Source organism: Mustela erminea, chromosome 7 (assembly GCF_009829155.1).
Source record: "Mustela erminea isolate mMusErm1 chromosome 7, mMusErm1.Pri, whole genome shotgun sequence".
NCBI lineage: Eukaryota > Metazoa > Chordata > Mammalia > Carnivora > Mustelidae > Mustela > Mustela erminea.
In genome coordinates this window covers 30,909,033-30,931,816 of record NC_045620.1, presented here as the reverse complement: position 1 = coordinate 30,931,816, position 22,784 = coordinate 30,909,033, and the positions used below count along the sequence as shown (strand labels likewise).

At 43.0% G+C, this 22,784-nt stretch overlaps 1 protein-coding gene and 1 pseudogene across 1 annotated transcript in view; both read right to left on the bottom strand.

The window, feature by feature from the left end:
- CDS2 (CDP-diacylglycerol synthase 2) overlaps positions 1-22,784 on the bottom strand; it is a 62,380-nt gene that overhangs the window by 31,411 nt on the left and 8,185 nt on the right. The window lies entirely within an intron of this gene.
- LOC116595225 lies at positions 14,860-17,601 on the bottom strand (annotated as a pseudogene).

Here is a 22,784-nt window from a genome sequence, read left to right as displayed (position 1 = left end):
CCATCTGGTACCTGCCTCAGTTTCCCCCATCTCCAACAGTGCTTACTACAAAGGTGACAAGGTAAGTGGACATGAGAGCTGATGTCCCCGTGGTTTGTGCCCCAACCTCCCCTGCCCCTGTAAGTGGGCAAGCACCCTAAGCTGTTTTATAGCATTGGAATATTGTCACTTTTTTGGTACTCCTGATTCATAACCAACAGTCATGGAAATACAGGCTAATCAAATAGATTTCCTCTCCATTGGGGGAAAAAAAATTTAACAGTGTTCTCAATCTCAGAATTGTCGTATTGACTGTAGATGAAATTATGAAAGCAACAAAGTGAAATGGCTTTTTTGATAAATCATTAAGGATGCACGGGAAAACAAGAAAGCCATTTAAGAAATAAAAGACTCCTGATCCCCAAAGATGGGATAATTTGAGTGTTAAAAGACTAAATGTGATTTAAACACAAGTATATGAAAATCTGTGAGTTCATAATGATAACTGTAAGAAGCCACACTGGCTACCTTTGAAGGCTGCTGGGACACTAGATCATCTTTTGAAAATCAATAATTAAAAGGAAAAAGTCCTTAGCATGCCCTTACCACATAATGGGTATGAGGAAATTGATTAAACTATTCTCTTTTGTGTTTGAAAAGCTCCTTTAATAAAAAAGTTTAGAAGGGAAAAAAGGTGCAGGGGCGGGAGCTGCCTGGTCTGCTGAAGGGCAAGTGATTATGAGATTCCTCAACAGAGAAAAACCAACATGGCCTCAGTGTGATGTCCCAGGCTCTCAGAACTAAAACAAACATGAAATTTCTAACACGTTTAGAAATAAAACAGCCTCAGTGCTGCCAAACTGGATGGACTTTCCAGTCTTCATCTTGTACCTCTTGGCAATGTTAGATCTGGTTTACGACTTCCTCCTTGAAACATTCCTCTCTCAGCTTCCATGATACACACTTTCCAGGTTCTCATCTTATCTGACTGCTCTGTCTCAGTATCTGTGCTATTTTCCCTCTCCAAGACCTCTAAATGCTGGACTGTTCTGGTCAGATTCTAAACCCCCTACACTCTCTCCCTAATTATCATCATCCAGCCCTTCGGTTTTAATTACCAGTTCCACCAACCTCAATCCCTCCTCCAGTGGCAGACACAACTACTGTTTCCAAATACTTAACGACACCTCCACCAGAAAGGTCTCATAGGCATCTCAAACCTAACTATCTAAACAAAACTACAGATGTTGCCCACAAAACTGGTAATCCTGAGGGCTCACCATGCCCACATGTAATTGTAATTGTAATTGTAATTTAACAAAAGTGTCAAAAGTAATTGACACCACAATCTGTATCCTGTATAAGCCAGAAACTTGGGAGTGATGCTTAATTCCTCTCCCCTCATCTTCCCCCAGGTACCAGACACTATAGGTGTCTCCCTCCAAAAATCCATTCCACTCTTCCTAGATGGCACACAGTAGTCTGTGCAAACTAATTATTTTAATTCCATCTCCTTTTTCACAGCAACAGTTTCCTGAAGAGGCATTTTTATCCCCAGCCGAAGCCATGATTGTTTTAGAGTAGGCACTTAGCCTAAGATGGTACTATCAAAATATAGCTCTAGAATCTGATAAAAAGGCCATGGGGGAGACACTTGAGCTCTCCCTCACTAGCATGAGGAAAAAGGAAATCAGGTGCTACTAGCACTGGCATGCACCTCCACGACAGCCTAAGGATGACCAACACCTGAAAGGCAAGGACAGAGAATGGTTTAAGCCAATCAATTTCATGATTATTTGCAACTAGATTTGCAAATTATTTGCAAAAATCCAAGTCCTGTTGAATCCACAGCCAAAATATATCAAATCTATCCTTTGTATCTCAGCAGTGACTAGGCTCATCCCAGCCCCCATCATCTCTCATCTACAATGGATTCCTAATTGCTCCCTCCAGCCTCCCTTCTCCTCAGAGCCAGTAGTTTTTCTAAAACTCGTATCACTTTGTGAAAATTAAAGAAAGGACGCCTTGTTCACAATGAAGTCAGGAGGCCAGCAGGGGAAGCTCTCATGCCCTACCACTCCTAGTCAAGTGCAGACCCAACAGGAAGACACTATCTTTCAAGTCAGTAGGTCAAGTCACTACTACTTTACTATCTCAGCAGGAGGAAGAAAGGTTCTTTTTCTTCCCTGGTAACAGCCCAGCCAATGAGAGACAGTCCCAACCCAGCCAATGAAAAGCTACCATTCCAGTTTACTCCCTTGGACTTTTTGTTTGAAACAGCCTTGCCACCTTCCCCCATTCTCCTCCATGGTAGACCATTCTTCTTTGTTCTGTTAACTTGCCCATGGTTTTGGAAGTAGTTTTCTTTTTCAGATTACAAGTCTCTGTCATTTCCCAGCAAACTCACTTTTGCTGGTAACATGACTTTTATCTTTAATGTTAACATTAGTTGTGGTAGGATGTGGGACCCAGGAAAGATCCCTCAAAACTCCAAGGCTGGTGAGCAAACAGGTGCCAGTACCCATAGAGCCAAATGGGTTCACTGCTTTCTCGACGACCCTGGAGTGTGAAGGTTAAGTTTTTTCCTGGATTTTAAGCTCTACTTTGTGTCCAAGCTCTTTATTTGAAATCTATCTTAAGGTCTTGTTTCTTATGAGAGTACTCTTTTGCCCTTCAGTCTGACTCCGTTTCAGAGACAGACTTCCTCTTGGAACTGTCCTGGCCTTCGGCCTGATTCCTTCTCGAACCAGGCTCTTCCTGTTTAAACTGTGCTTTCAGGCATTTTCTCCTTGCTTTAGAGAAAAACCTCTAAGGTATGGGATCCCAGTTATCAGAATGCTTTGAAAGTGCCCCCCTTTCTGGGACCCTCACTGGTTTTATGTTTATAAACTATGGCCCCTCCACATGCACATTTATAACCAAATAGACAGATTTAGTGAAAAGTACTTTAGAGCACCAATAGCTATTATGGGGAACTTTCGATCTCCCCAAACTTGTTTTTCTCAAATTAAATTAGAAAGCTGTGGCTCCTTAAATGAGAGACAGAGAGAGACCTGAATGGGATGCCCATTTTAATTGATACCTTGAGGGATCCAAACGTTTTCAGGATTCAAAGATTGCCTCTGTGCAAAACACTATTTCTAAATTAACTGAGCCAAGCAAATCATGGAAAGAAGACTAAACGGCTTCTAAGTCTTCTTTTTCTAACTAAATGGACCAACTTAAACAAAAGTAATTTAAAACTTTAGTGGCCATTATAGAGAACTTTCAATCTCCCCAAACTTACTTTCTCAAAACTGAATTGGGCAGCCATGGCTCTAAAATTGTTAAAACTGAGTATGATTTTGGGATTGGGGGATTTTGAACCTTCCAAACGTTACCAAGAATCTAAAAACGCCTCTTCTAGACTAATGGAAGCAAGCAAAGGAGAAAAGGGGGCTTCTGAAGCCTCTTTTTTCCTTTCCTGTTTTCTATCTCCAATTTATCTGGTATTCAGTTCCTACCTTTGCTACATCACCCCCGCCCCTTTGTATACTGACCCTTTCACAGAACTTCCCTTTTCCTCTGAACTTCTCCCCACTCCCTCCTTCCCTGAATGTAATAAAACCTACCACTTTAAAGTTAAGTCTTGGGATGCGTGGGTGGCTCACTCTTCAGACTGAGAATAAATCTTTGTCTTACTGACTCCATAGCTACATTCTCCGTATGCAACGCCAGTCCTGGAGAGCAGGTCCTGCAGGCATCAGAGCATGAAAACAGCCCAAATAGAGTGTGTGTGGCGGGGGGTCTCTCATAAACCTCAAAGGTTCCTGTCTCTGCACCTTACCTTCTTGGTTAGACCCTTGGAGAGATTCCCACCCTTTTCTCCTTAGTTTCTCCATCCCATTCATTCATGGGACAAGATTTCTTAGGAAAGTATTGAAAGACCCCTGCCCTGGAGAGTCCCCTCCCTTAAGAGATAAATAGGATGGCTTTAGATGTCCTGACAGCAGCCCAGAGTGGCACATGTGCAATTATCAAGACAGAATGTTGTGTGTACATCCCAGACTATCACAGGACTAATAAAGGATATGAATACCCAAATTAAGGCCCTACAAGGTCTTTCTCTCTCTCAGTGGATGGTTAAGTTCCTGGTTTGAAGGAGGACTATGGCCGAATCTCCTTTTCGGGCTTCTCATTCTTATCGCCTTATTAACCTTAATATGTTGCTTTGTTCCATGTTTCTCTACTTGGTGCCGAGACTCCATTGCTACAATGACTACACCACAATAGACGATCCTTATCGCACACGAGGACGCCTCTTCACTGTCAGCGCCGGATTCAGCTGCCTCCACCTTTCGTAACTCCCTTATACATTCCTACCCTGATCAATATTGACCCCAGTAGGTAGGGACAGCTCTACGCCCCTATTCAGCACGAAGAAGTTACAGAAGATGAGACCTTCCACCTCCAACCACCTTAAAGATTAAAGGGTCAAAATTGTTCAGGGGGAATGATGAGGGAGCAGGAGGATGGCTGAGGACAAAGCAAAAGCTGGCGCCTTGCACCCCCCCTTTCATCCGCTCCCCTCCATATGTGTGGCATTCCTCAGGCATCCCTGACTGCCATAAAATAACAAATGGTTATCTTGCAGAGATCACAGTCCTGCAAGGTAGGAGTCTCCTTTGGTTTGCAAATGTCCTTGAGATTTAGAACAAAGAAGTTACCTTATCAATAGCCCTAACGTCACCCTCCCCTCCATGAGAAACGGAAGGAGGCGGAGGTAGAAGGAAAAGTAAATAAAGTTGAATTTCTTCTAAACCTAAATCTCATTAACAAGGATGCTTGATGGCAGGAGTGTGACATTCCACCAGGAGACTCCAAATTGTCTTTACTTAATAAGTAACCTGGCCTTCAATATCCTGGTAGTGTTTTTTTTTCACATGCATGGGCTAACGGGCCAGTTCTGCTTCTGTAAGATTGCTTTGTCTGCTTTCGCGCGAGTCCCCTGACCCAATCCACTGACGCCAAGTATGCCTGTTCAAAGGATCAATCAATCAGTGCCGTCCTCCCCAAAACTTGTGTGTACCTGTCTATATAAACCCCGCTTTCCCCTCGGTCGGGGTGCTCGGTTAGCTGGAGCTGCCGACCACCCGCCGGTACCTGTGCCCCAATAAACCTCTTGCTGTTTGCATCCAGTGGCAGTGTTGGATTCTTGGGTAAGGGGATCCGCGGGTCTTACAGTATTATGCCAGAATTTCTCCCGAAAGAAGGAAATAAGTTTAGAATCAAAATTGCCAACCAGGGGGACGCCTGGGTGGCTCAGTTGGTTAAGCAGCTGCCTTCAGCTCAGGTCATCATCCCAGCGTCATGGGATCCGGTCCCACATCGGGCTCCTTGTTCCGCAGGGAGCCTGCTTCTCCCTCTGACTCTGCCTGCCACTCTGTCTGCCTGTGCTCGCTCTCGCTCTCTCTCTCTGACAAATAAATAAAATCTTTAAAAAAAAAAAAAATTGCCAACCAGGTGGATTAAATGAGCCTTCAGCCTCTTCTGTTTGCTCCATCTCTGATGGCATGATAGAGGAGTCTGGGGACATGGCGCATTTGTCCCCATCGGGTCAGCTGCCACCCTCTTTATGGGCAGATTCCTCAACTGATACTGGCAGGATTCACAGCACGCCTCCCACCAAGATTCATACAGATCCCTCGCCACCTCTCCCCAGAACAAATGCCCTATAAATAAAGAAGCCCTTTAAGGAATCAAGCCCAGAGTAGGAGACCACAGACTCAGGGCCTTATCATCCCCTATACTAGGCCCTGGGAGCCCCTACTTTACCTGTGAGAAGACCCCTGGCCAGGATGGAGGCTAGTCCAGGACCTCAGAGCAATAAATAACATTATCCCTGGGCGCCCTGTTGTTCTCAACCCCCACACACTGATGTCCTTTCCCACTAAAAGCAAATCCTCCTTCCCTGTAATTGTTCTATATAGTGCACTTTTAGTATTCCGGTTCATAAGGACAGTATCTTCTTGCTTTCACCTGGGAAGAACAGTAATAAACCTGGACAGTATTGCTCCACGTTACACAGGCAGTCCTTCCTAACTCCTTATAAACCTTAAAAGCTGATTTGGAGGATATAAAGTTTTCTGCAGGCTCTAGTTGGTTATAACATGTATATGATTTGCTTCTCCGCTCCCTTTCTCAAATCTCTTCACAGGAGACAACACTCATCTGCTAAAACTTTTGGCCTTAGGGGCGCCTGGCTGGCTCAATGGATGGAGCACATGACTCTTGATTTTGGGGTTGTGAGTTCAAGCCCCATACTGGGTATAGAAATTACTTAAAAATCTTTAAAAACAAACAAACAAGGAAAAACAACAACCACTTTGGGGTTTAAAGGGACATAAAGTCTCCCTCTCTCCCTCCCTCTCTCTCTCTACATATATATGTTCCCCCCTCCCCCGCCAGTTTGCTCAAACTCAGGTTCCATATTTAGGACATCTGATCTGGAAACAAGAACTACTTTTGCATCCAGACAGAACTCTTCATGACTGCTTAATACAGACAGATTACCTTTTGGATTTCAATGACTTTTATAAGAAACTCCTATAACCAAAGCAAATTTTTCATGGTTGGCTATTTTTATTTATAGGATGAAAATGGTAAATATCATGCTGGGTATGCTAGTGTGACTCCTTTGAAGTCATTGAGGCAGCACCTTTACCTTTAGCTACTTCAGCCCAAAAGAGTTACTTGAGCTTAGCCCAGGGCAAAACAGTAAATATTTATACTGATAGGGGCTATGCCTTTGGGGTATCTCATGATTTGGAATGTTACGGAAACAACCAGGTATCCCTACCTCCAATGGGACAAAATTAAATATAGCTCCTATGTCCAAAATTTATTAGATGCCATACTTTTATTGGTTGCTCTGGCTACTATTTAGGTTCCTAGGAATCCCAGATTCAACTCCCTGGATGCCAAATTGAACACCTTGCTGAAATTTCTGCCAAAAACACTGTTCTCAAGGAAACCAACAGCCTAACTTCTGCCATGTTTCAAAAGAATGTTCTGCCAAATGATAATTTGGAAAAACTGACCAGAGATACCCAACAATTGACCCCAAAGAGGGAAAAACAATAGGAAATCTAATCATCGTTGGTTCAACACAAAGAGAACACTGGTTTGGACATTACAATCAAGCCCTACCAAAACTTCTAAAATCCCTGCTTAACAACTACACGTACCTTAAACCATGAGTCTATTGACAAAATGATAGCATTCAACAACCAGTAAGTTTTGATAATATTGATAAATATGTTTGGGTAACAGTTGGCATGTTTTCACTGGACACACAAACTAATCACAGCGATTCTCTGTACTTCTTGTGGGGGCCCCAGGAAGAAGGCATGACCTTGGCCATGGGGCTTTAACCTGCTGGAAAATCTTGCAACCATGTGAAGCCTGAAAACAAAAGCAATGTGAAAGAGAGTGACCGAGGCTTGGTGACATCTGAGTCCCTAGATTTTTTTTTCTTTTTTTTTTGAGCCCCTAGATTAAATTAGGCCTGAAGCTGGAATTCCCTTGGTCTTTAAGTTACATGAGCCAATGAATTCCTTTTTCATAAAATTTGAGCAGCTTGCTGTGTTTATAACTAAAACAGTCTTAGTTTTCTTCTTTTCCAATTAACATCTTTTTTTTTTTTTTTAAGATTTTATTTATTTATTTGACAGAGAAAGACACAGCAAGAGAGGGAACACAAGCAGGCAGAGTGGGAGAGGGAGAAGCAGGCTTCCTGCCAAGCAGGGAGCCCGATGTGGGGCTTGATCCCAGGGCCCTGGGATCACGACCCAAGCCAAAGGCAAATGCCTAATGACAAGCCACCCAGGTGCCCCCGATTACATCTTTTCTGTTCTTCTTCCCCACACTCCCTAAGTGCAGGTTGTGTTTGTTCACCGTATCCTTAGTGAGCAATCCACTGTCATCAGCGTCTCTTCTGTGGGCTCATCCTCCAGGACACTAGTTATGTCCTCTCTCCCAAGCTCTAAATTTCAACCTGCCAGTAAGACACTTTGATGTCCAACCAGCACCTTAAACTTGATAGGTCCAAACTCATCACCTCCTTTCCAACCACACAAGCTCTTCCTTCTGTTCTCCTTCAAGACACTAATGTACCTGAGACACACTCCATGGGAAACACTGATCTTCACCACTGTCTCCAAGCCCCTGTTGGAAGCCACAGGCCCCAAATGGCATCACTTACACTAACTTCCCAAACTGAAGCTTAACACTGAATCTAACTGCAATTTCAACCTCCCCCAGAAATGTAGTCTTAACTGGTTGGTCAGGAATTTTTGATCAGTGCCTGTCGGTCTGCCACGTGGGCCCTCTCTATCCCCCAAAGGAAGATAAGGTTATCTACATGAGAAGACCTCCAGCTTCTCTCCCCTTGCCTGAATGTTTTGCTAGTAACTTCTTCCACCCCCTGCCCCCATAAAAACCTTCCATTCCATACAACTCCTCAGAGCTCCCCTCTACTTGCTGCCCAATTCATGAATCATTTAATAAAAACCAATTAGATCTTGTTTAAAATTTACTTAGTTGAACTGTGGTTAACAAGCCCCCTACACACACACAGGATCCCCTCATCAATTCTCAAACTGTGTGATCCTCTTATGACAGGGTCTTTCCTTATTCTCATTCCCACTGCTAGTACCCTTGCTGACGTCTGCATGTCAACCTTTCTCTACTACAACGGCCTCCCAATTGGTTCTCCACCAATTCCTCCCTTTTCTAATTTATTCTGCACATACTCCCAGATTAATCTTCATAAAGCACAGCTCTAGCATCCCCCTCCTCCACTCATTTCTGCCTAGTGAAATGTCTTTAGACAAACTACCTCCATTCCAGGCCCTTTACACCCTGCACGCACCACATGCTCCATCCAAGCACAATTAACTACCCATTGGCCCTGATTACATCCCACCCTTCCTTCTTCTCCCCCTTTGCTCCTTGCCTTTTCACCTCCCTGCTCATGCTTCAAGCCCCATCTTAGAAGCCACCAAGACTCAAGGAAGGAAGGTCCTTCCTGATTCTCATCTGTAGCAGGCGGGAATAAAAAATGGGCCTCCCTGAAAATAAATTGATCCAAGAATCTGTGAATAATTAACTTACATGGCAAAAGGGTAAATATTCCAGTTAGCCCCTAAATGCAATCACCTGTATCCTTCTAAGAGTGAGGCACAGAAATTTTGGACACACAGAGGAGAGGCAATGTGAGGACAGCATAGACAGAGATGTGGCCATATGCCAAGGAATGCCAATAGTCACCAGAAACCGGGAAGAGGCGAGGCATGGATTCTGCCCTAGAGACTCTGAAAGGAATGCAAGCCTGCCAACACTTTCATTTCAGCCTTCCAGCCTCCAGAAGTGAGAGAATAAATTTCTATTGTTTCAAACCACCCAGTTCCTGGTAATTTGTTAGAAGAGCCCCAGGAATCTAACAGACCATTCTTCCCACCAGCTTTACCTCCTACAAATAAAGTTCCCACAGGATGTAACTTATACCTCTCTCACACCATTTGTTGCCCATCTGTATTTATATTAAGATAGAACTTCCCGTAAGCTGATTTGATTTCAAGCTCATCAAAAGTAAGGACTGCATTATTCATCTTTGTTTATCTTGAATGTTCCTTGCCTTGAATCTGGTAAAAGCTAAATAACTGTCTTTTTAAAACTCATTGTTTTTTTGTTTTTTTGAGAGAGAAAGAGAGGGCGAGCACGCACAGGAGTAGTGGGGAAGGGCAGAGGCAGGGAAAGAGAATCTTTTTTTTTTTTTTAAGATTTTTATTTATTTATTTATTTGATAGAGAAAGATCACAAGTAGGCAGAAGGCAGGCAGAGAGAGGGGGAAGCAGGCTCCCCGCTGAGCAGAGAGCCCGATGTGGGGCTCGATCCCAGGACCCTGAGATCATGGCCTGAGCTGAAGGCAGAGGCTTAAACCACTGAGCCACCCAGGCGCCCCGGGAAAGAGAATCTTAAGTAGGCTCCACACTCAGTGCAGAACCAACCAGATGGGGCTCAATTTCATGACCCTGAGGTCAAAACCAGAGCTGAAATCAAGAGTCTGACACTTAACTGACTGAGCCACCCAGGTGCCCCCAAATTCACTAAATTTTAATCAAAGTCATTAATGTTTTATCCACAAAGCCTAGAATAATGGTGTGCCAGCATTTGTGTGGGGAAGACCACCCCTAGAGCTACAGCTATACGAATCCAACTAATGACTAAAAGGACTGCATTTTCAGCCTTTCCCAAAGGTTAAAATGACTGGGGCCAGGGAGGCTGGTGAGGGAGATCCCCCGGGGCACCCATAAAACCCAGAGTGGTCAAGAGCTCTACCTGCAAACAGTAACTTATGTTGCCAGGAATAATGAATAAGTGGGCAGAGTAAAACCTTTCAGAGCCCTAAGTGGTTCAGTCCTGCCCTACAAAAAGATAGAAGACTCTGCATATTTCCCTTGAGTAATGAAAAATGCTCCAGAAAGAGTAAGAACACATCTGTCCTTTGAGCCAATCAGATTCATTAGTGGAAGGGCTTCAAACAATTCAAAATGCTACCCCCATATTAAAAAACAAAAACAAAAACAAAAACAAAACAAAAAAAACCTGCTTTGTTCTTCATAACATCACTACCACCTGAAATTATTACACATTTGACTCCCCCACTGGAACACAAAGTCCACGTGGAAGGGACTTCAGTTATTCACTGCTATATCCCCCTTTGCCTACAACACTGACTGATATATACAAGGTCCCCAATGCAGGTTTCTTCACAAAAGGAGGAAGAGAGAGAAGATGGCAGGTTAAGGAACAACTAAGGAGTTTTCCCCTTCTGAGTCTGTAGGTTAAAATGGCAAGCATAATTTCTCACATAGCCAGCCACTCTGCACAAAACAGCACCAGCTCACGGCATTCACACAGATTTGCTAATTCCGTAAGTGGAAAGAATGAGAAATTCCCAAGAACATTCTAAGGATGAGACATCAAACCTCCAGGATGAAGGTGGGTAGTAGAATAAGAAAATAATCTCCAGCAGCTGCTGGCTGCTTTTCTGTCCAGCAATCTTGCAAAAGGGAAATACCTGCTTCCTTCAGCTTGGACTTCCAGAAGCTAAGCCCCTGCCAAACTGGTTGTCACTCTATGCAAAGACAGACAGATGCATCAACCAAAAAACTTACTCACCATCTGTGTATCAAGCACAACTGTAGCGGCCCCTCTAGTCATCGCACTGTGGACAGGCTGGCTGTTGTCCCCACCCAACTCCATCTCAGCTGCGAAGTTGAGGTTTGATGAATAGAATAAGCTCTAACACCTCAGTCATCTAGTATTAAGAAAAACTCCACTAATCCACAGTGAAATTTCTAGATAACCAAAATGTACCTGCTTCATCAATTAAAAAAAAAAAAGATTTCTTATAAATGTTCAGGGTTGCAAATCTTCTATCAAAAGATTATTATGCACCTCTGCAATGAGGACACTTATTTAACGACATAATCCTAGGTTTTCTTTGTTAAAAAAAAAAAAAATTAAGCTGAGTAAAATTTAAATAAATAAATTTAAATAAATCTTAAATAAAGATTTTATTGGCCGTATCCAATGTTGCATGAATACAGCAGCATCCCATTTAGCAGACAGAAAGGAGCTCTGAGATGCTGTACAAAATGAAAGACTTTTATAGACAGAAGTGAGTAGGAATAAGGAAGTCATGCTAAGCCAAAGCAGAATGGCTACTTTGAAGTCATTTTCCTTTAGGGGATGACAAGGGTCTATCAGGCAGATTACTAACTAGTGCTGTCAGATAACTTTTGATTAGATTCCATTTCTGGGACAGCAGAAACTAATTAAGTCTCAGTTTGGTGATGTAAGGCTCAGCATGAGGGACTCCATTACAGGTCTGCTATCTTGTTTTCAGTGCCTGAAATCTCAATTGTTCTGCCTGGGCAGGACTCAGGCACTAATGAATGAAGATGCTATCTGCCCCAATAATATAGACTGTTGCTTCAGTGCTCAAATGTGAATTCCAGAAGATCCTCCCTCATTCTCAGGCCACTGCAGACCTGTCTTCAGAGTGTTTCCAAGCTGCCTCTCTCCCAGATAACTCTATCAAGGATGGAGAATGCAGATGGCCCAGGCTCTTAGAACTAGGCCTGACCTAATAATGGATACAGCGAGTGAGCAATTCACTGTCCGAGAGGGTCCTCAGACTCGGTGCCCACTCAAGGGCTTCTAGAAATGCACAGTTAAACATCAGTCCCTGATGTTCCAGAGCCATTTACTCCAAGAGGTCCTGGCTTGGAGCAATAAGCTGTCAACCAGAAAGGCTTGAGATCAGCAGGACCAACAAGACACACAGGCTCTGCAGGCAGGTATTCTGAGGCCTGAGGAGACATCAGGTGAGAAGAAATCTATCTACAGGTATCTACACACAGAGAAAGAAATGTGAGTCATCATGCTTTGCAGCTAGTGACAGTGGGGAACTGTCTATACCTAGTCCAATTCACCTTCACACCTGCATGCCAACTATGCACCTGTAGAGTTTCATTCTATTAGGGGGATGCAGAGGATGAATACCATGAAAGGCTCCAAATCACACAACTTCCAAAATAATGAGCAAATGTATACTACTCATCGTCACAAATACATTCTCAGTACTTAAGAACTGTAATCCTAGAATTCACTAACGCTACATTCATTAATAATGAACATCAATCTTGCAAACACAAGTAAGAGGGAGTGGTGAACTAGACAAAAACAAACCAAAAAAAAAAAAAAGGGCTGCAACTGACTTTCCAAAGAAGCAAGTCTATCTCAAGGAGAAGAGTACCCCCAGAAGAATGGGGGAAGGGGGAAAGCAGTACTAGCTGTGTGATCTTAGAAGAGATCATGTCACCTCTGGGCCTCAGGTTTTTCATCCGTAAGACAGAAACAATTCCTATCTCAGGGGTATTGGTGTTTTTTGAGCTGTGGATTGAAACCTACTGGGTCTTAAAAATCAGTTCAATGGATCACAACTAGCAAAAAATAAAATATGGTGCCAGGAGTCAGGCTAATTCTGAAAGAGGTAAACATCATGCTAACATAATGTGGTACTTCAGTACTAGAAATAAATACTGACATGCCAATATTTTCTTTTTGCTCTCCAACTCTAATCACTACACTCAACAAATTCCTCCTGAAACCAGAAGCCTGGTTCTCACTGCCCAACCGGTTGCTAATCTTCACAGCTGACTTAGCACTACTCCACCGTCTGACAACCATATGTGCTAGGGACAAGCCAAGTGTGACAGTAACCAAGAGCTTCTGACCAAGTCGGCAGGAGGGTTGTGCTTTCCCGCTTTCTTGTCCCAGGGACAGTCGGTTTTGCCTCCCTCCCAGAAATCATCATGACCAATCGACACACATCCTTTAATGAATCTTGTGGGAGATATAGAACTCCAAGACCAGGAGCCCAACCCCAGAGACTTTATTTGCTGATGAGAAAGCACCTAACCAGAATTTGAATAGTCAAGTCCCACAGAAGACTGGAAAAGGAAAGATGATGAAGAAATGGAGTGCAGGAGCAGAGAGGGTTCCACGAGAAGCTGGGGCTGAAGCGAACATAAGAATGTAAGGGCTCCACGCCACACAGGCCTCACGTTGGTGAGGGCTCCAGGGCCCATGCTAAGATGTCCCTGCTTCCAGCATGCAGGCCCCAAAGAACTCTGGGGCCACCTCCTCTGTGGGAGGGCCACCCACCTCCTCTCTCCAAGACAGGTGCAGAGTAAGGCAAGTGCTCCCCGCCCCCCCACTGCCCCGCTGCCCTGTTGACTAACCGTGAGATGCTCACAGGTCTTCCTCTGTTACAGGCTCTTTGACCAACCCATGGAAGGAAATGACTAAGGAGACCAGGAGGTCAGGAAAACAGAATGGCTAAAGCAAAGAGCATGGAACTCAGGTTCAGCCTACCTGGGTTCAAATTCTGACTTGAAGTTCAGGCCTTTTTGCTCATCCCTGTAAAACAAGAGCCAATACTTCTGATCATCCAGGAAGCCTGCCTCTGGATGCATATACAAGTCACCAGCTGGTCATGCATGGTATGACCAGGACCTTATGACTGGGAATTGTAATCACATCACAGCCTTGCTCAACAGCGCCCCCTGGCCCTCACACACCTGCAGGGATCACTGCAACATGTCTGTGAAAAATCAGATCTTTCAGCTTCCTTAACTATGAGAAACAAAACAAAACAAAACTCTTACAAATCAATAAGATGTACCCACGCCCACATGAAAAAAAATCAGCAAGAGACAATTTGCCAAATACAATAACCTGTACACTTATTTAACCTCACTAGTAATCCGTGTCATAAAAAATAAAACGGCCATAGAAGCCATTTTCTTACATCAGACTGAACAGATCAAAAGAACATTCATGGTGGACCAGGCTTGGAGAAAACCCATAAACTCATACAGTACTCACACAAATGTAAATTAGTACCACCTTTCTGAAAGGCAGTTTGGAAATATGTATTAAGAACCTTTAAATGGTTCACATCTCCTCTGATCTAGTCATTCCTTGGCAAGAAATATACCCAAAGTGAGTATCTATAGAAATACTTCATTTACATGAGGATGTTCATCATGTCCTTATAAGAAGAAACAACTTGGGAGCCTGTGTGGCTCAGATGGTTAAGCATCTGCTTTTGACTCGGGTCTTGATCCCAGGGTCCTGGGATGGAACCCCATGTTGGGCTCCCTGCTCAGCGGGGAGTAGGCTTCTCCCTCCCCCCTGCTTCTACCCTTGCTCATGTGTGCTCTCGCTCTATCTCTCTCTCAAATAAATACAATCTTTAACAAAAAAAAAAAGAAGAAGAAGAAGAAGAAGCAACTTATATGATCTACTTAACAAAGATAGGGAAAAACACCAAGCAGCCATAGAAAAAAAGATAAGCAGGGCACAATAAAAATGTTATCAGCCGTTATATTCTAAGTAGTAAAATTAAAGGTAATTTAAATTTTTAAATATTTTCCAATCAGCCCCACATTTTCCACCAAACAAGTATTGTTTCTATACTTTGAAAAAGTGCCAAATGGATATATCTAAGCTTCTCAACTCCTCTGTGCTGGCTTCACCCTAAAACTTTCTGGCCTGGCCCTCAGGCCTTTCCACTGGGACCCCTGACTTATTCTTGGTCCATCTTTCCAGACACATTCCTGCTCCTTCAGCTCAGATGTCACCACCCCACAGGCACTTCCTCTGTCCTTGCCCCCAAGCCATGCTAAATAGGTCAGAATGATGAGCAAGGCCCAGTCCCACATGAAGGGAGGCAACAGGAGATTCTGCAAAGCAACCAAAACAACCAGCCCCTGAGGTCAGCTTCCCCAATCACACTATCTATCTAAAACTCATCAAAGCTAAGAGACATTTGTGATGAATGAAGATTAAAATCTTCAGGAAATTTCCAGGAAAAAATTTTTCGTGGAAAATTTCCCTGGAAAAAAAAGGGGGCCCTGAAAAATCTCAGCTCATCTTGGTTTTCCAGCCCCCCTTTGATCCCCTGGACACTAAAAGTCTTTGGTTTTCCAACTTCAAATAATGGCTCATTCTTATACTTTGGATTTTCTTTTATCTTATTAATACAGGATTTATTTGCCTTCCCTCTGTCAAACTCTGAGCTAACCACTTTCCTCTGGCTGCCTGGGGAGGCGTAAGAAAAGGAACATACAGGGTAGAGGAGAAACAGGAAAAAGATGGAGGCACAGGTCCTTCACATAGTGAAGAGGATGAGAAAGGCCACCATCAGGCAAAAGAGCCCCATGCCCTCCGAGAGGGCAAAGCCCAGAATGGCACAGGGGAAGAGCTGTTGCTTCAGAGACAGGTTCCTGACATGACCAATGATGAAATTCCCAAACACAGTCCCAGTTCCAGCCCCAGAGCCAGCCACGCCTACCACTGCAGCCCCAGCCCCCATGCACTTGGCTGCTGTGCCAATGTCCCTTGAAATGGCTCTGATTCAGCTGCGACTGGGAATAAGGGAAGTCAGGGGACACAGGGCTGCCAAGCTGCTGAGGCTCTTATCCGTCAGTGTTTCCGGTGCTTTTAGCACTGCTGTAGACATTAATCGGTTCAAGGGCTGAGAAGTGCCCCTGACCAAGAAGGAGGTGGAGATGAACTTCGCACAGACCTACGTGTCCAGGGAATGAGAGGCTGTGGCAGGAGAGCTGCTCCCAGTGCACAGAAGACAGGGAGCTCGTATACTGGATAATTTAAGACCAATGAGAAATGTTAAGAATTGTGTGTTAGAACACCAAACCTCGTAATGCAGATAATTCTTCCTGAGATCTAGGAAAGAGGATCTAACCACAGCTCCTAGGATTCAAGCAGGACCCTCTAGAATGTTAAGATACCACTTGTCTGATAAGCCTCTAGGAAAGGCTGATATCTCTGGAAGAAATGGTTCTTGGTCAGAAGTGCTCAATGTAGTGTGTTTTCAACAGACCACTATGTGAAAATTAAAAATTCTCTGTACAGAGAATTCTGTGGAGCAGACAGAAGATAGAAATGGCAGCTGTTCAAGAGAAAACTGAGAGTCTGGCTGGCATCCCTGTGAGAAAACAAAGCCCATGTGGCCCTTGTTCTCCCAAATCTATAGGGGGTGATAGACGTCACCTCCAACACAGAACAGACCGGACTGCAGTAGGATATTCTACTTAAAGTAGCCAGTGAAGGAGGTCTTCGGGCTTCTACTAACGCCCCTCCTACTCAAAAAGTAGGGTGGGACACTACACACCGACAGTTGAGGGGAATACAGAGGATTTATGATTTATGCCTTCAGAGGGAAGCCCCTGGAAAAACTAGCTCAAGGGAATCAGAATGCACACTGGCTGGTCAATCCCTCTGAGCCACTTCTCAACTGATTATTTTTCCACCAATAACCTCTTATTTAGAAGACTATTATTATTTTGAAGACTGAATGTATCAGTAACTGATTCATTCCGAAGAGAAGTGCCCCATCACACTAAGAATCTAACCACGGCATCTTTGTTAGGCTCTTCAGGTAGGAGCGCGGCCAGGACCTGCACCACCCTCTTCTGACTCTTCCCTGATCTCCTACCCAGCATCCTCTCCTCCATCAGTCAACTCCAGTCGAACACAGGCACTTTCCATGATCAGTTGTCAGCTCTTGCCCTTCTTAATGTCAACAGCAGAAGCCCAGAATTCACAGGTGCTATCAATCAAGAGGAACCATGTTTATCCTTCACCCCAAACACGGAGCAACAAAAGTGTTGCAAGTGACTGCTTCTAATGTAAGATGAGCTCGGTCTCTCAAAACTGAAAACTTCCTGTTGATGAAAGCAGACAGGGCGCATGCCTTTTGACCTCAATATCCCACTGAAATGAATGTCAATAAGCATAGTAAGAATAAAACCATGTCCTTTTAGGCAGAAATAGTAAGGGACAGGGACCAACCACATATATGAGATTTCGAGAAATTTCTGGATAATAGTGTAGATTGAAGAACTAAGATGGAGGATATAAAACAAAGCGTAGCCAAGAGGATATACTTCAGAAAGGCTGAAAAAGATATACTTCAAAAAGGCTGAGAAAAGATATACTTCAAAAAGGCTGAGAAAGTAGCAGCCCTCTGCTACCCTGGAGGAGTTCCGGACTGAGATCTGACATATGGGATGATAGATGAGATTTAGGAGGTGTGGCTCCCCATCCGTTCAACCTAAAATGAAGCCTATCAAGCAACAGGCCCCATCTAAGCACACAGAGGTCTCAGACAAAGTCCCAGTCAGGAGAGAGGTGAGCCCAGACATTGCTGCTCATTCTCTCCTTATCCAAATGGAAAGAATTTGGACAAGTAAAATAAGATTTTACTTATTTGGGTTATCCTGCCCCGTTCATCCAGACCCTCTTCCACAACTGTCCTTGAAGGGGAGAGGGATGGAAGATAACCTTTAGTGCATGGTAACCAGACCCAATGAGACTACTGGACATCAAACTGCGATACAGACTCTAGGCTGCATACAAGGACTAGCAACTGGATGGGCTCGGTGCCGCCTGCCTTGGGAGGAAGCAGTTGTGTCCTGCAGACCAGAAGAAAAGACTGACTCAAGCAAGTACACCCTGCAACACCCCCCCCCCCCCAGTTAGTATTTTCCTGAGAAGACACATAGAGATTGTTAAGATGCAAACTTCATACAGTGCACATGACCCTCAACGTGATGTTTTCAGTCAACATTTATTAAGAAACAAATATTTGTGTCTCAAAAACCCATCTGAAGGGTGCCTGGGTGGCTCAGTCATTAAGCATCTGCCTTCAGCTCAGGTCATGATCCCAGGGTCTTGGGATGGAGCCCTGCATACAGCTCCCTGCTCAGTGGGAAGTCGGCTTCTCCCTCTCCCACTCCCCCTGCTTGTGTTCCCTCTCTTGCTGTCTCTCTGTCAAATAAATAAGTAAAATCTTTACCATTTGACATTTTTTTTTACAGACTTTATTTTTAGGGAGAAAGAGAGTGAAAAAGAGCACAGGGTGGGGGGAAGGCAGGGGAGAGGGAGAGGCAGAATCTCAAGCAGACTACAGACTCAGATTACAATCTGAGCCAAAATCAAGAGTGAGACACTTAACTGACTGACCCACACAGGCACCCGCATTTTAGACTTTTAACAAAACAGTACATTGGGAAATTTTAGTTACATTCCAAATAACAGTAGCAGGAGGTCAGAATTAATAAATTTTAAAACATTAATCAAAATTCAAAAGGAATGTATGGTCTTCAGATTACTGGTATTTTGAGAGTGGTCACACTGACAACATATGCTTTGTGAATAAACAATAAGAGGCTTTCTTTTAGAAAAAAAAAAAAAAAAAAGAAAATGACCTGATGTCTTATAGTACCATATAAAGAAATTTTTAGTGTAGCAACCAGGGTGAAATAAAGCTATACTCTGTAGTTTCTTCATCCTAAAGCATGGTCTACAAGAAGATGAAAGCTTGCCAGTTTAGGAAGCTCTACTACAACCCCAAACAACACCCAGTCTGACGATCCACCCGATAATGGATCCCATTATTAGTGCGACCATATAAGGTGTCCTCCAAACTGAGACACTGCAAAGGAGAGTATCACCCACCTCATCCACATCCATGAGCAAAGACTGCTTCAACCCTTCTCTTCCTTGGTGAGTAATACAGTTCATTAAAGCTGCAGTTCTTGCCTTTTTTTTCAAGATTTTATTTATTTATTTGACAGAGAGAGTGCATGCACAAGCAGGTGGAGCAGCAAGTAGAGGAAGAAGAAGCAGACTCCTCTTCCAGCAGGGAGCTGGCTGCAGGACCCTGGGATCATGACCTGAGTGGAAGGCAGATACCTAACTGACTGAGCCACTCAGGCACCTCCCTCTCTACACTCATAATTATTGAGGACCTCAGTAGTTGCCTATGTAATTTATATCAATCAATAACTGCCATTATTAGATATTAAAACAGAAATTCCCAAAATACAGGAAAACAGTGTGGCATTTCCTCAAGAAATTAAACAAAGAATTACCACATGACCCAGCAATTCCATTTTGGGGTCTATGTCCAAAAGAACTGAAAGCAGAGATCCCAACAGATATTTGTACACCCATGTTCACAGCAGCATTATTCACAATTTGGGTTGTTCGCACGTTGGGGCTACTGCAGAGAACACTGCTTTCAATATTCTAGAACTTGTCTTTTAGTGAACATTATAAACATTATGTACAAATTTCTATCAAGTAATCACCTGTGAATGTTCATAGGATTTGTGTATACACGGGTTTTATTTTTTTTAAGATTTTACTTATTTGAGAGAGAAAGCATACACATGAGTCAGGTGGGGGAGAGCAGATGGAGAGGGAAAGAATCTCAAGCAGACTCCAAGCTTAGCACGGAACCCAGGCCAACATGGGGCTCGATCTCACAACCCTGAAATCATGACCTGAACCGAAACCAAGAGTTGGACACCCAACCGACTGAGACACCCAGATGCCCCTATACATAGGTGTCAGTAAATATTTGCCAAACAGTTTTCCAGAGTGGTTTTACCAATTTATACTCCCACAAACAGTACATGAACTCCACATACTTGTCATCCCTTAGTATCTTCAGTCCTCTTAATCTTAGCCATGCTGATGGGTGTGCAGTAGAATCTCATTGCTGTTTTAATTTGCACTTCCCAGGACACCTGGGTGGCTCAGTTGGTTGGACGACTGCCTTCGGCTCAGATCATGATCCCGGAGTCCTGGAATCGAGTCCCACATCGGGCTTCCAGCTCCATGGGGAGTCTGCTTCTCCCTCTGACCTTCTCCTCACTCATGCTCTCTCTTACTGTCTCTCTCTCAAATAAATAAATAAATAAAAATCTTCTAAAAATTTTTTTTAAAATGTTGTTAATTTGCACTTCCCTAACAACTAATGATGTTGGTCACACTTTCGTATATATTTTTTTAAGATTTTATTTATTTATTTGTCAGAGAGAGAGCGAGCGAGAGCAAGCACAGGCAGAGTGGAAGGCAGAGTCAGAGGGATAAGCAGGCTCCCCGTGGAGCAAGGAGCCCGATGTGGGACTCAATCCCAGGACGCTGGGATCATGACCTGAGCCGAAGGCAGCTACTTAACCAACTGAGCCACCCAGGTGTCCCACACTTTCGTATATTTATTGACCACCTGAAGAGCCCCGTTGTTTTTTTTTTTTAAGATTTTATTTACTTATTCAACAGAGAGAGAGAGAATACAAGCAGAAGCAGGAGAGGGAGAAGCGGGCTTCCTGCCAAGCATGGAGCCCAATGTGGGGCTCAATCCCAGGATGCTGGGATCATGACCTGAGCTGAAGGCATATGCTTAACGACAGAGCTACCCAGGCACCCCATGAAGAGCCCCATTTAATTGAATTGTCTTTTTTATATATTCATTTTGTAGGACTTCTTTACATAGATTCTGGATATGAGTCTAATGTCAAATGTATTTTTTATCTTCTCATTTGTAGACTTCCTTTTCATCTCTAGACCTCCTTTCCATCTCTAGACTTCCTTTTCATTTAGTTCTTAATTTTAATGTAGCTCTATTTACCATTTCTTTTATAATTGGTGTTTATTTTTTCTAATTAGGGGCTTTTAAATATCACTATACCATTATCACACCTATAAAAATTAACAATTCATTTATATTAAACCTCCAATATTCAAATTTACCCAAAATTTTCACATATTTTTCTTCTTCATAGCAATTTGGTTGAATCAGGACCCAAATAAGGTCCAGAAGTCATTAATATGCCTTATTATTTTAATGCATAGGCTTATCATATCTATTGCTCCCCCCTTCTCTTAAAATGGGGCACAATATCTCCTTGCCATGTATTTTCTAAAGTAACCAGGTCATTTGTCCAATGGTGTTTTTCAATGTGTTCTCCTGTCCCTTGAATTTCCTGTAAACTAGCCCTTAGAACTAAAGTATTGATTAGGCTCTGGTATGATTTTTGGACAAGATTCCTCCTCTGATTTGTACTTCCATCAGGAGATACCCAATATCTGGTTCTCTGATGGTAGCAGCATTGATGGTTATGGTCTTGTTTATCAATTCAGTGGGGAGTTGAATATATTAATATTCTATCACTCTTTTTCCATTTGTTATAGTAAAATAATAAACTATTTTGTTACTCTAAGGTATAGTTCCTATGGGAAAAGCATGATAGTGCCTCAGAACAACCTCATTCTAAGCCCCATTATTCAGAGGAGAAAACGGAAGCAAATTATTGGGGGGAACTCAGGTTATAAACCAAGCAATCCAAGAAGAACTCTGGGCTTGTAACTATTAGGCTCTAATGCCTCTTCTAAGAACAGGAAACATGCGAATACTCAGTATGTCTTTGTGGGGAAGGAGAGACCACAAAGATAGACACTCTCATACAGTTAGGGTGGCTACAAATTTACTGCAGGAAGGAAATATATTAATTGTATCAAAAGCTTAGACAATGTACATCCCTTTTTAAATCAGCAGTTCTAAACATAGTACTTATCTAAGGATATGCATGTGCATAAAGGGCTTTTTGTGTTTTGTTTTATTTCAACAAGGGTACTTCCTGCAGCTTGCTTATAATAGCAAAAAAATTAAACAACTTAAAAGCCTGATTGGTTCAATAAGTTCAAGTACAGACACACAATGAAATGACATATAGACATTAAAAACGATGCTGGTTAAATGTTTATAGACTTGAACAATGTTCGGGGCATATTCTTACGTTAAAAAATGAGTTATAAAACAGTAGTATTCAATACAAAGAAAGGCTATGCACCAAAATGTCAACAACAATGGTTCTCTCTCAATGGCAGGTTTGAGGTGACTTATTTTCTTTTTTGGTGCTTCTACAATGAATATCATTTATTTTCATCGTTTCTTTCACGGTAAGAAAAAGTTTGAAATAATGCTTATAAAGAACTTAACGAACCTTAACGGTGTGGGAAAATGCTTCTGGCAGCATAAAGAGGCAAGCTATCAGATCAGACATGGTAACTGCTATTATGACCGTGTGCAACCACATGCATTTGAACAATGGTTGTCTCCCTGCATTATGGGACTGCAGATGGGTTTCATACTCATATGTACACATCTCTGTGATTTCTACAATATATGCTGATGAAGTAATGAGACAGAGAAGAGCTAAAACAGATTTTGAGAAAATAAGATTTAAATAGGTAGAGGTAGGGAGAGGGGTGACAGAGAAAAAGCACAATTCAGGAAGTGGAAACAGCAAGAGCCT